This window comes from Oryctolagus cuniculus, chromosome 9 (genome assembly GCF_964237555.1).
Source record: "Oryctolagus cuniculus chromosome 9, mOryCun1.1, whole genome shotgun sequence".
NCBI lineage: Eukaryota > Metazoa > Chordata > Mammalia > Lagomorpha > Leporidae > Oryctolagus > Oryctolagus cuniculus.
The window spans coordinates 12,539,985-12,553,442 of NC_091440.1; the positions used below are offsets into that span (position 1 = coordinate 12,539,985).

At 46.2% G+C, this 13,458-nt stretch overlaps 1 protein-coding gene and 1 pseudogene across 15 annotated transcripts in view; one reads left to right on the forward strand and one right to left on the reverse strand.

Moving 5' to 3' along the window:
* PCCA (propionyl-CoA carboxylase subunit alpha) overlaps positions 1-13,458 on the reverse strand; it is a 438,870-nt gene that overhangs the window by 359,036 nt on the left and 66,376 nt on the right. The gene's annotated exons all lie outside the window — the stretch shown is intronic.
* LOC138843667 (large ribosomal subunit protein uL13-like) lies at positions 1,444-6,553 on the forward strand (annotated as a pseudogene).

A 13,458-nucleotide genomic window follows, 5' to 3' on the forward strand; every position in this document is an offset into this window, starting at 1 on the left:
CAGAACTATATTCTCATACCACTGACTCCTTACAGAAGCATCAAGGGGGAGAGGGGAGGAGGAGAGGGAGTAAACAGACTCCAAGTGTCAAGTAAAACCTTAGTGAAAGTCATGTCAATGGAGCAGATGGGTGCCCAGACACAATACAAAGGATTGTGGAGTATAGCAGGGAAAGAAACGCTGGAAGTGTGGATGGGGGCAGGGGATGGAGGGACTGTTGATGCAGTCAGATGCAAAGGCTGGGAGAGGTTTGTGCTGGTTAGTTTTATTAGCTTATGAAAAACGTGAACAAATGTCTTGAGAAGGAAAGTAAGAACCTAAACACAGCTGCAATATGAAGTGATTTAGACTAAGAGGCTTTGACAAACATTGGGTGGAGCCAAGTGACGCGGAGTGGGCAATGGAGGCGAAATGGAGGTCATCTTCTCTCAAACACATAATAAATTTAAGCCAGGCTTTAAAGCAAAAAGGGAAGAAAGCTTGGTACGCACTCTAAGCACAGTCTCTAAAACCCACTCCCCTATCATCATGCTGCAATGACGCTCTGGTAGGAAGTCTAGAACCACCAATGCAAAGAAAGCAGCAGGGAAAGGAGTATTTGTTTCCCTTAAGTAGCAGGAAGCCACCAAGAATGAGTATAAATGCAGGTAGGTTTACAGACTAGCTGGGAGCTGAATGCTCTGTCCTTCTGTGGTTTCTATTTCACATGTCAAACAAGAGACACAATTGCCTTGTGACATTGTTACCGGAGAAATTGCAGGGTTCTTGTCTTCATGCAAGAAAGAATTCAGGCGTGAGACAGAGAGTAGTGGGAGATAAAATAGCAAGGTTTATTAGGGAAGGGACATCCGTTAGGATGGATGGGCACCTCTCCAGACAGAGCCTGAGAGGGTGCCCAGTCACTTGGACTGGGGGGGAAGGGGGGGTCAAGGTTACATGGTTGGGTGGAGAGATTACACCTGGCCAGACCAGGCGGGCGACTCAGCAAAGAGGCCAAGGGCTGAGCTCGCAGTCCGGTTGAGGTGGGGTGGGGGGGTGGGGGGGTGTTTTAAGGAGATGGGTCTTGCTTCCCCACCTCTGTTCCCCTTGGAAAAAAGGGCTTTTTGGATGTAAATAGAAAAACTTCTATCTGAGTTTTCTCCTGAAGGTCTGAAACAAAGGACTTTATGAATGCAAATGTTATCAGACAGGAGGAAGGGTGGGCAGGACCCCCTAGAGAATTGGGATCAGGAGCAGGGTATTTGAAATGCAGATACTGGGCTGCACCTGAGGTCAGGGCAGAGCAGGTGGTGAATACCGGGCTGCCCCTGAAACACCATCTGGATGACCTTGAGATGCAACATATGCTGGACATAGATGTCTTCTCTTTAGGCCTTTATGTCACACACACATAAACTCATAACTGACTTCCTACCTAACAACATAATTAGGGAAAGAGGGAGCATGGAGAAGGTTGGAAATGGTACCTGGGCAGGGAATAGCCAACCAGCTAGACAAAGTTAAGACCGCCAGGGAGGGGCCAGCTCTGTGGCGTAGTAGCTTACACCTCTGCCTGTGGTGCCAGCATCCCATATTGGTGCCGGTTCATGTCTCAGCTGTTCTACTTCTGATCCAAGTCTCTGGTATTGACCTGGGAAAGCAGTAAAGATAGCCCAAGTCCTTGGGCCCCTGCACCCATGTGGGACATTTGAAAGAAGGTCCTGGCTTCGGATCAGCCTGGCTCCAGCTATTGTGTTTCAGTGGATGGAAGACCTCTCTCTCTCTCTCTCCCTCCCCCGCCCTTTCTCTCTCTCGCCCCTTCTCTCCCTCCCTCTCTCTGTCCATAACTCTTTCAAATAAATAAATAAATAAAACTTTTTTGAAAAGAAATATAATAAAATGCAAAGTAGTTTCCAGATAAAGTCGCAATTCTTGTCTGATAGCCATCTTTTGTGAAAAGGTCACTGAAACAGCTGGCTCCTCTTAGGAGTTAAGCCATTGCTTACAGCACTGGCTACTCATATTCTGTTCAGGCTAGAGTCCTGGCTGCTCCACTTCTGATTCAGCTCCCAGCTAATGTGCCTGGGAAAGTAACTGAAAATGGCCCAAGTCACTGGGCCCCTGCCACACATGTGGGAGACCTGGAAGAAGCTTCTACCTCCTGGCTTCGACCTGGCCTAGGCCTGGCCATCGTGGAAATTCGAAAAGTAAACCAGCAGATGGAAGATGTGTGTGTGTGTGTGTTTGTGTGGTTTTTGTGTGTGTGTATGTGTGTATCCTTCTCTCTCTGTAACTCTGCCTTTCAAACAAATAAATCTTGGGAAAAAAATAAAAGGAAGGAAAGGTCATCCAAGGGAGACCTAATAATATTCCAAAGACAAGATTCTTACACCCTTGTTAGGAGAAGGGGTCCAGTAGGATGTCATCATCAGGCTATTAGGGAAGTACCCATATGAATGAGTAACATCATCATCAGAGGAGTGGGTTAGTTGTTGTTCAGTGAACTTATTTTGAAAGCTAACTCAGCTCTCCCACCCTTATTCTCTGGCAGGCATATGTTCTCTCGTCCTGTCAGTATCCACCATGGGATGACACAGCAAGAAAATCCTTGCCAGATCAAAGCCCATCAACCTTGGATTTCTCAGCCTCTAGAACTGCAAGAAATAAATTTATTTTCTTTACTAATGTTTATTCTAAAGCTCACAGGAGGAACATGCATTTAGCTCAGCAGTTAGGATACCCAATGTAGCTTCCGATTCCAACTTTCCATCAATGCTGACCTTAGCAGACAGCAATGATGGCTCAAGTGAGTCTCTGCCACCCACATGGAAACACGGGTTGAGTTCAGGGATCCTCTCTTCAACCCTGCCCATCCACAGTTGCTCCAGGCATTTGCAGAGCGAACCAGAGATGGGAGGTCTCAATCTACCTCTCCACCTGCCAAATAAATTTTTAAAATATTTTAAGTGCATGGTAAAATTGAATTAAAAGATAATTTGCATTTTTTCAAAAACTTTTTGAGGACCTCACATACAACGTACCCAGTCTGTGGTGTTCCCTCAGCCAAACCCAAAACAGCTGAAGACCGCAAGCAACCACTGGTGACTACTGTGGGACTCCCCGCTCCCTGAGGACGGCACTCCTTTGCTTGCTGCTTGCAGTAAAAGGTGTCAAATCCTCAGCTCAAGCTGAGCAAGTTTCCATGGGTCTTACTCATTTCTGCACCTATTGCAAGCAAGGTACTGACTGTCCTTTGTTCCAAGCTATTTACAAGAGTGTTGCTACAGCAAACAACCTTGGCAGAGTGTCTGCATGTGATACAAATGCTTAGAATTCATTACAAAAGATTCATTAGGGATGGGCACTTGGCACAGAGGTTAAGATGTCACTTGAGAATGGAATGGGAGAGGGAGCGGGAGATGGGAGGGTTGCGGGTGGGAGGAAAGTTATGGGGGGGGCGGGGGAGCCACTGTAATCCATAAGCTGTACTTTGGAAATTTATATTTGTTAAATAAAAGTTAAAAAAAAAAAAGATGTCACTTGAGAACCGGTGCCACAGCTCACTAGGCTAATCCTCCGCCTTGCGGTGCCGGCACACCGGGTTCTAGTCCTGGTTGGGGTGCCGGATTCTGTCCTGGTTGCCCCTCTTCCAGGCCAGCCCTCTGCTGTGGCCTGGGAAAGCACTGGAGAATGGCCCGAGTCCTTGGGCCCCTGCACCCATGTGGGAGACCTGGAAGAAGCTCCTGGCTCCTGCCTTCAGATCAGTACAGCTCCAGCTATTGCAAACAACTGGGGAGTGAACCAGTGGATGGAAGGCCCCCACTCCCACCTTTCAAATAAATGAATAAACCTAAAAAAAGGAAAGACTAACTCATTAGCGTTAGCGAGAAGATTAAAATCTCAGACCATTCACAGCTCATATCAGCCCTGTGTTCTTTACCTGTGACACAACTCACTGCATTTCAGGTTACTAAATAGGCCCATCAGATCACCCTGTAGGACCTGGGAAGAGGCAACCAATGCTACCATGCTAATATTCTTATATTCTTAGTATTTGCTGCTCTCAGAGAAGGAAGCTATCTCGTTCTGATCCATGAAGTCTCCTTGTTTATTTCCAGCATGAGTGGTGTTGTAGCAGGTTTAATTCTTTACAACTTCTGCAACACAGAATACTTTTTCTGGCAAATTTAACTATCTCAGTTGTTTTTTCTTTGTGTCTTGTATATAAGCAGGAAAGGGGGAGGAGGAAAATAGTAAGCTATATAACCTGGATGCTACAAGAAAACTGAAGGTCACTGATAACTTTTCATGGCAAACACTGCTGGTGGACGCACTCAGTGACCATTCTAACACATCTCCTAGGTGACTTAGCTCTAGTACAAAGGAAAGAAAGGAAGGAAGCAAGCAACCAGCCAACCAGGGATTTGGCACCTCAGTTAAAGCACCGCCTGGGATATTTGCATCCCATATCAAAGCACCCAGGTTGGAGCTCAGGGTCAGCTTCCCTGGGAGGCAGAAGTGATGGCTCAACGAGTGAGGTCCTTACTACTCTTGTGGGACACCTAGATTGATTTCTGGACCTGAACACAGCTGGCCCAATCCAACCTCTTGTGGGCATCTGGGGAGGACGTCTGCAAACGCATGATGTCTCCTTGTGTGGATGTGTGCATGAGTGTCTCTGTGTTTAAAATAAAATTTTAAAAAAATTTTAAGAAGAGGGACTAACACTGTCGTGTGAGGCATTAAGCTACCACCCACAATGCAGGCATCCCACATGGGGGCTGGTCCTGGTCTTGGCTGCTCCACTTCCAATCCAGCTCCCGGCTAACTCACCTGAGAAAACAGCAGAGGAAGGCCCATGCACCCACATAGGAGACACAGATGAAGCTCCTGGTTTTGCTCCTGGCTCCTGGTTTTGCCTAATCCATCCCAGCCCTGGCCATTGTGGCCATTTTGGGGTAGGGAACCAGCAGATGGAAGATCTCTCTGTCTCTCTCTCTATATATATGTAAGTCTGCCTTTCAAATAAATAAAATCTTTTAAAAATTTTAAGAAAACAAAAAACAACCTTGCTCAGACTCCCTTGCAGTTGTCAGAGTGTGTATCTGTGGTCTAGGTTCCACCAATGATGCATACCCAGATGATTCACAGAGGCAGAAGGAAAAGTAAGGTGATGCAGTAACCCTGTAGGCAAACTAGATCACAGGACAACCACGGACGTCGACATAAGCTCTCCTAAGGCAGCTCTGGAAGAACTTCTGAGCCCATCCTAGGGTACCACAACTGCAAAGTGCGGTCAGAAATCGAAGTGGGGCTTGTTCTGGACAGAACTGCCTTTCCTGACGAGGTTGTTCATGGTCCTCTGCCCATCCTGGAGATCCTGTGAACTACTTTACATGCATTATAACTGAGGTCAGCAAACCTTGTTCAGTAAAAAGCTACACAGTAAATATTTTAGGTTTTGAGGAACAGTCTCTATTAACACTACTCAATTCTGTCTCTACAGCACAAAAGCACACGGGCTGGACATAACCACGTGGGTATGACCATGATGCACTAATGCTTTACTTATAAAAATAGGCAAGGGTCACATTAGCCTGCAAGTGCTCCAGGCCCTGCCTTAAAAATGCTTTTCTGGCTTCTTTGGTGGAAGGACAAGTCTGTTGCTGGGTGGCCAGAGAGGTCTCTTGGTCCATCTGATGGCTATCACTGCCAAGCAGGCACTACGGGGCAAGAAGCTGGAGGCCCTGTACTGCTAAGGTATCAAAATTTCTGGAAATTTCTACAGAAATAAACTGAAGTACTTGGCCTTCCTCTACAAGCTGATGAACAACTAACCCATCCTATGGTCCCTATCTCTTCAAGCCACATTGTTTGTCTAATCATGCAAAGCACGTTCTCTCACAAGACCAAGCAGGCCCTGGACCACCTCAAGGCATTCAATGGGACCCCACCACCCTACAACAAGCAAAAGCATTGGTGGGGGCTGGCGCTGTGGAGTAGCAGGTGAAGCCACTGCCCGCAGTGTCGGCATCCCCTATGGACACCAGTTTGAGTCCTGGCTGCTCCACTTCTGATCCAGCTCTCTGCTATGGCCTGGGAAAGCAGCGGAGGATGGTCCAAGTCCTTGGGCCCCTGTACCCAGGTGGCAGACCTGGAAGAAGCTCCTGGTTCCCAGCTTCGGATCGGCACAGCTCCGGCTGTTGCAGCCAACTGGGGAGTGAACCAGCGGATAGACAGACCTCGTTCTCTCTCTGCCTCTCCTTCTCTCTCTGTATAACTCTGACTTTCAAATAAATAAATTAATCTTTAAAAAAAAAAAAAAGCAGTGGTGGTTTCTGCAGTCCTCGAGGTTGTGTGAATGAAACCTACAAGGAAGTCTGACTACCTGGGGTGCCTGGCTTGTAAGGTTGGCTGGAAGTCCCAGGCAGTGACAGCTACCCTGGAAGAAAAGAGGAGGTAGAAAGCCAAGATCCATTACCAAAAGTAAAAGCAGCTCACGAGGCTATGGAAGAAGGCCAAAAAGAACAAAATGAAGAAAATTAACAAATTTACAGAGGCCCTTAAGACTTAAGAGGTGCTTAAGGCTCCTGGTCTGAGCACAAAGAACACTTTATTATTCAAAAAAAAAAAAATTAAATAAATAAATAAATAAATAAATAAAGGGAGGGAACACTTTTCTGTCAAGATAACTATGTCAGTCAGGATGCTCCAAAGATCAAGGGGAATAGTCAAATACATGAGTATCTGATCCTGTGAGAAGAACTGAAGCCAGGGGCCAGCACTCTGGTGCAGGAGGTTAATCCTCCATCTGCGGTGCTGGTTCAAGTCCCAGCTGCTCCACTTCTGATCTGGCACTCTGCTATGGCCTGGGAAAGCAGGAGAAGATGGTCCAAGTCCTTGGGCCCCTGTACCCAGGTGGCAGACCCGGAAGAAGCTCCTGGTTCCCGGCTTCGGATCAGCACAGCTCTGGCCGATGCAGCCATTTGGGGAGTGAACCAGCAGAAGGGAAGATTTTTCTGTCTCTCCCTCTGTCTGTAACTCTATCTCTCAAATAAATAAATAAAATATCTAAAAAAAAAAAAAAAAAGAAAAGAAAAGAAAAAGAGTTGAAGCAGTATATCTTGGCTCAGTGCTACCCACTGCAATCCATACAAGAATGTCCTGCAAGCCACCATCATGCTTAGACACCTACAGAAAGGCTTCAGTTGTGTGGTCAACAATCAATTTGACAAGTTACTTGAAGATGAATGGGATCATTTGAAGTGCTGATGGCAGCAGAGAACAAGAAAAAAGACATTAGGACAAGTAGCATTCAGGATCCTGGGGACCAACTTAGGCTGTGGTCCAGAACAACTCCAACAAAACAGTTAAATGGCCACATAGAGAGTCCCAGAAGGGTTAGGGCTGTGGCACAGCAGGTTAAAGCCCTGGCCTGAAGTGCCAGAATCCCATATGGGCACTGGTTCTAGTCCTGGCTGCTCCACTACCGATCCAGCTCTCTGCTATGGCCTGAGAAAGTAGCAGAAGACGGCCCAAGTCTTTGGGCCTCTGCACCCATGTGGGAGACCCAGAAGTAGCTCCTGGCTCCTGGCTTCAGATAGACTCAGCTCCAGTCATTGCAGCCATTTGGGGAATGAACCAGCAGATGGAATCTCTCTGTGTCCTACCTTTCTCTGTAACTCTGCCTTTCAAGTAAATAAAATAAATCTTCAAAAAGAGTCCTAAGAGGACCACAAGAACACACTGATTCCCAGCGCTGGCATGGTTCACAGAAAGAGGAAACATAGTCACTCATGACACTCAGGAAAAAAGGAGTAAGAAGAAAACTTGGTCAACAACTCAGGACGAAGGGAAAACAACTGAGAGAACACCAGAAAGGCAATCGCCTCAGGAATGAAGATTGGAAAAAGCCATGTGAAGAAAGGGGAAAGGGAGGCAGACTTTCAGATGGGCCGATCACCAAACAACCTGCCCAAGGATATGGAATGGGCCCAAGAGATGGAGCTGATTCTCACAGCACAGATGAATCCGACAGCACAGTGGAAGTGACAGATCTGGCCTGAACCAAGAGAACAAATGTGGAGGTAGCAGATCGGACAACGGGGGAGCTGCCAAATGTGAATTACCTGACTTAGCTCACCCAAATGTGGCTGCGAATACCCAAAGGCAGACCCGTAAAATAACAAGAATGAAGTGGAAAAGGTGAAGAAAGAGGGTTCAAGAGAGAGAACGTGGGATGAAGGGAAGGCAGTTCAAAGCCTGGGCGAAAGTAGAATCTAATATCTAAAAGCAATGGAGGTATTGTTGGGCTGTGGAAGAAAGAATTTGCTCTTCAAAATCAGAGTAAAGAGGCTCATACTAAAGTTTCAGTGATAGGGCCTCATCTCCAGGAGCCAGTAAATGATGCATCTCAGCTGGAGAACAAATTCTGGAGACTAAGTTATCAGAACATGGTGACAAGTGAGGGCAATGAGAACACGAATATGGCAACATGACTGACAAGTCAGTGGCTACTGTTCCTGGTGTGAATATCTCAGAGGCGTTCCCAGGTAGACTTAACTGGATGTCATAACAACCCAGGTTCCTTTATGGACCCTCCTGTTCAAAGCTTTTGCATATTTAGGGATCCCAAATGATTACAGAATTAAAAAAAAAAAAAAAGACTATCATTTGTACCATTTGCAGCTAAAGACAGAATTTCATCTATTGGCCGGCATTGCGGCTCACTTGGCTAATCCTCCGCCTGCGGCGCCGGCACCCCGGTTCTAGTCCTGGTTGGGGCACCAGATACTGTCCCAGTTGCTCCTCTTCCAGTCCAGCTCTCTGCTGTGGCCCGGGAGGGCAGTGGAGGATGGCCCAAGTGCTTGGGCCCTGCGCCAGCATGGGAGACCAGGAGCAAGCACCTGGCTCCTGGCCTCGGATCGGTGCAGTGCGCCGGCTGTAGCGGCCATTTGTGGGGTGAACCAACAGAAAGGAAGACCTTTCTTTCTGTCTCTCTCTCATACTGTCTAAACTCTGCCTGTCAAAAAAAATCTTAAAAAGAATTTCATCTGTTTTTGAAAATGAACTTCTATACTACACAGAATTAACAAATACATCAATTTTTTATTTAAAAATTATTGAGGGGCCGGCGCTGTGGCATAACTGGTAAAGCCACCGCTTGCAGTGTCGGCATCCATATGGGCGCCAGTTTAAGACCCGGCTGCTCCATTACCAATCCAGCTCTCTGCTATGGCCTGGGAAAGCAGTAGAAGATGGCCCAAATGCTTGGACCCCTGCACCCGCGTGGGAGACCCCGAGGAAGCTCCTGGCTCCTGGCTTCAGATCAGCACATCTCCAGCAGTTGTGACCAATTGGGGAATGAACCAGCAGATGAAAACCTCTCTCTCTCCTTTTCCTTCTCTTTCTGTGTAACTCTGACTTTCAAATAAAAAATAAATAAATCTTAAAAAAAATTATTGACAACAGGAATGTTTTCAAAATTTTCAGAGAATATGCATTCCTCATGAACATTCTTTTAAGATTTATGCATTTATTTGAAAGTCAGAGTTACAGAGATGGGGGATGGGCTGGAAAGGGGAGAGAGAATATCCATCTTCCATCTCCTGGTTCACGTCCCAGATGGCTGCAACAGCCAGGGCTGGGCCACGCTGAAGCCAGGAGCTTCCTCCAGGTCTCCCATGTGGGATTCAGGGACTCCAAACACTTGGGCCATCTTCTACTCTTTTCTCAGGACATTAGCAGGGAGATGAATCAGAAGCAAAGCAGCCAGGACTCAAACTGGTGTTCACTTGAGATGCCTGTGACACCACAGTGTCTGCCCCTTCTCATGAATATTTTTTTGTATTGTTGCTTGCAAACATGCGTTTCCGGTCTTAAAAAGATAGGTGTGGACCAATTTGAAGTTTTCACTTCAATGATGCTTTTAGATTAAGAATTTAGGTGTTCTCCCACTACTAACTGGTTTTCAATACTGGGCATAATACTGGTTTTAATACACGCTTTACATTTTCACTCCTGATCAACTTCAGAGTGTAAACTTGGATTTGTCAAAAAACATTTTTCAACTTCTCTCGATAGTTGTTATATATGCTACATCTTTTTATACTGAAATATCAATACTTCAACAAATTCAAAGCACATCAGTTTATTAACCAGGCTCATTTTATACCTGATTCACAATTTCAACTATATTTACTTTTTAAATGTGTGATTTTCTCATTTTTTACTGTCTTTTTTTTTTTTTCTGAGATTTAGAAAGATTTATTAGAGTAAAAGACCTCCAGTCAGAGTGACATAGAGAGGGGCTTCCAAGAGGGAAAAAAAAAACATTTACTTCCTCATTTTAAAATGAGGAAGAAATCCTGCAAGATGCTAGAGGACAAAATGCGTTTATTCACAACTCACAAGGAGAAGCTGGACAGTATATCCAATATTGAGAAAACTGAATATCTGCAAAAGATATAACAGCTGACTGAGAAACGACTCAGGGTGCAATCAGAGAACAGAGATCTACGAGAGAAACTGCAGACTCTGATGAGACAGTTGAAGATTGTCTTAAGTGAGGAGGATAAAGTTTTTGTATACAAATGGAAGATCTATGATGAGAATCAGAAACAACTGGCATTCATTGCTCAGAAAGAAAACTTCATAGCACAAAGGAAGGTAGACATCAGAAATATGAAGAAGAAGGACTCGTCACCCTCCGAGAACTTCATCAAACAACAAAAGAAACATACCGGAAACAAGTAAAACTCCTAAGTGAAAACCTGGAAAGAGAAAGTCAGAGATGTATCATAACACAGTGGAAAATAGCTTGTTTGAGAAAAAAGCATGCGCGCTGGAGAGTCAAAGCAAGGGCAGAGGTACAAGAACTTGCAGAAAAACTTGAGCGAGCAGAATGCAGACGAGCTCAATTATTTCGAGAGACCACTCTTAGAGAAAAGGAGATCGAGGAATTTGTGGCACAGATCGACAAACTTACAGTAGAATTAAGAGAAGAAGAAGCAGAATTTATTACAAATGAAAAAATGCTAATAGAGGAGCTAACAAAATATGAGGAGATATTTGTTAAGAAAGCACAAATTAGTAGAGAAAAAGAAGATGAGCTAGTTGATCAGCTTCCACAACTTCAGATGGCAGAAGAAGAATACACAGAGAAGCACCGGAAGTTACAAGAGGTGTGCGCTATTCTTTCAGCACACAAGGAGGAGGAGAACATGATGAACAATGGCATTTATCAGTTCATGAGGGACTTTTCCAGATACTTTAACGATGCGGAATATTAAATCCTCCTTTGCTGCTCCTCCGCACGCGGAGGAGCCGCACAGGACCGGACGCTTGTTGTTCCCCTGTTACAAGTCTTTTCTATAGTGAAGTAAGAATAAGCAAACAGCGAACTTCCAAAGCAAGAATGAGTAGAGAGAAATGAGGAAGAACGAAGCAGCGAACTCTCCAACCAGCCCCCAACACCGTGCCGTCTCTCTCCTCTTTTATAGTCCTCTTCCACCAATCCCAACTCTGCTACCCACACGCCGAGCACGCTGCTCTCCTCCAATCAGGAGCAGGATCAGCTCCTGCAGGTTATTGGTTGAACTGGAGGCAGCTGGGTAGAAGCTGTTTGCTCCTCTCCCAGCGCCATATTGTGGGAGAGCAGATGCATAGAATAAGTCTTAATTCCAGTAACTTAGTCTAGTCTCAGTTGCTCCCCACACTCCTTTAAGGGCTCAATAAATTCTCCCTCCCTATTTTTGCCAGAGAGTTGTTTATATATAAAAATAAAATTTTTGTGAGACTGTCAAAAAAAATAAAAAATAAAAAAAAAAAATAAAAACTGAATAGAAGCCCAATGCTGTGGCGTAGCGGGTAAAGCTGCCACCTGTAGTGCTGACATCCCATATGGTCACTGGTTTAAGTCCCAGCTGCTCCACTTCTGATCCAGCTCTCTGCTATTGCCTGGGAAAGCAGGAGAAGATGGCGCAAGTCTTGGGCTCCTACATCTGCGAGGGAGACCCAGAAGAAGCTCCTGGTTCCTGGCTTCAGATTGGTGCAGCTCTGGCCACTGAAGCCAATTGGGAAGTAAAACAGCGGATGGAAGACCTCTCTCTCTCTGCCTCACCCTCTCTGTAACTCTGCCTTTCAAATAAATAAATATTTAAGAATAAATTAATAAAAGCTGAATAGACACCTTACTGGTGTCCACTGTTTAAACTAATTATTATTGATAGAAACACCTGGTCAAGTGAAATAGTTCTGTGAGTGTGGGATTTCCCTCCCCTCCGCCATGGTGTAGACAGAATAAGTTAATTTGGCTAATGCATAATATTTAAATGGTTCTGTTATAAAGACTGTCAGAAAGTAAGGAGAGAGGACACTATTACCAGCATGTACCACAAGCCACTCCTACATGTACATACCAGACAACCAGCTAAAAAGCACCATCTCATGAGGGTGAGCCGGGAGGAGGATGTCCTGGGTCCTCCACTGGTGGCTCTGAGGGGAGAATTCCATGGTCCCCACTAGATCCAGGTATGACCTGGGGAGCAGGCAGGTCTGGGCAACTACTTTACTCCGTGAAGGGAGGTCAGGTTGCCTCACAGCCTACCCCCACCAAGGTGTGAGACTCCACTTGCTGTGGAGGAGTCACAAAGGAACTCTGCTCTCAGCCAACAGTGGGCAATCCCACCGGTGCCTGAGGCTGCAGGGGACAGGGAGGCTAGCACGGAGGAGAGCGGACCACCTGGATGCTCTGTGAGAGTTCCGGGCATAGGCCACAGAGCTGAGAGGGCTGCACATTGCAGCTCGTTTGTGGCTGGGTTCCTGTGCACTCACCCAGTCAGATGTCAGAGACCTGGAGCTTCGTGCATACTGGGGATGGACAGTGGAAGACTTGGGGAACATAATGCAGACTGGGTTGGTGCTCTGCACTGGTCAAATGCCTGCATGGGTGAGGTGTGCTGCCACCTGGGCTCACTCTAGGCTCTGAATCAAATGGTTCCACCTGGCATAGACAAGGGCTAGGACTGTGAACACACCAGCCAGCTCTGACATGTCCGTGCTGCACCATACCCAACCATCACTCTGGACCTTATCCCATGCACACATGGTCACCAGATCTCCCTAGCCCCACCCAGCACACACCCCTGGAACTCAAATTTAAGTATTAGGCACACCACGGAGCCACAGAAACACATTTCTAGAAATACAGCCTTCAACGGCCGACAAAGTGGCATAGCAAGTAAAGCTGCCACCTGAGGCACTGGCATCCCATATGGGCGCCAGTTTGAGACCCAGCTGCTCCACTTCTGATCCAGCTCCCTGCTACGGCCTGGGAAAACAGTAGGAAGATAGCCCAAGTCCTTGGGCCCTTGCACTCATGTAGGAGACAGAGAAGAAGCAACTGGCTCCTGGCTTTGGATCGGCACAGCTTCAGCCATTGTGGTGATTTGAGGACTGAACCAGCAGATGGAAGACCTC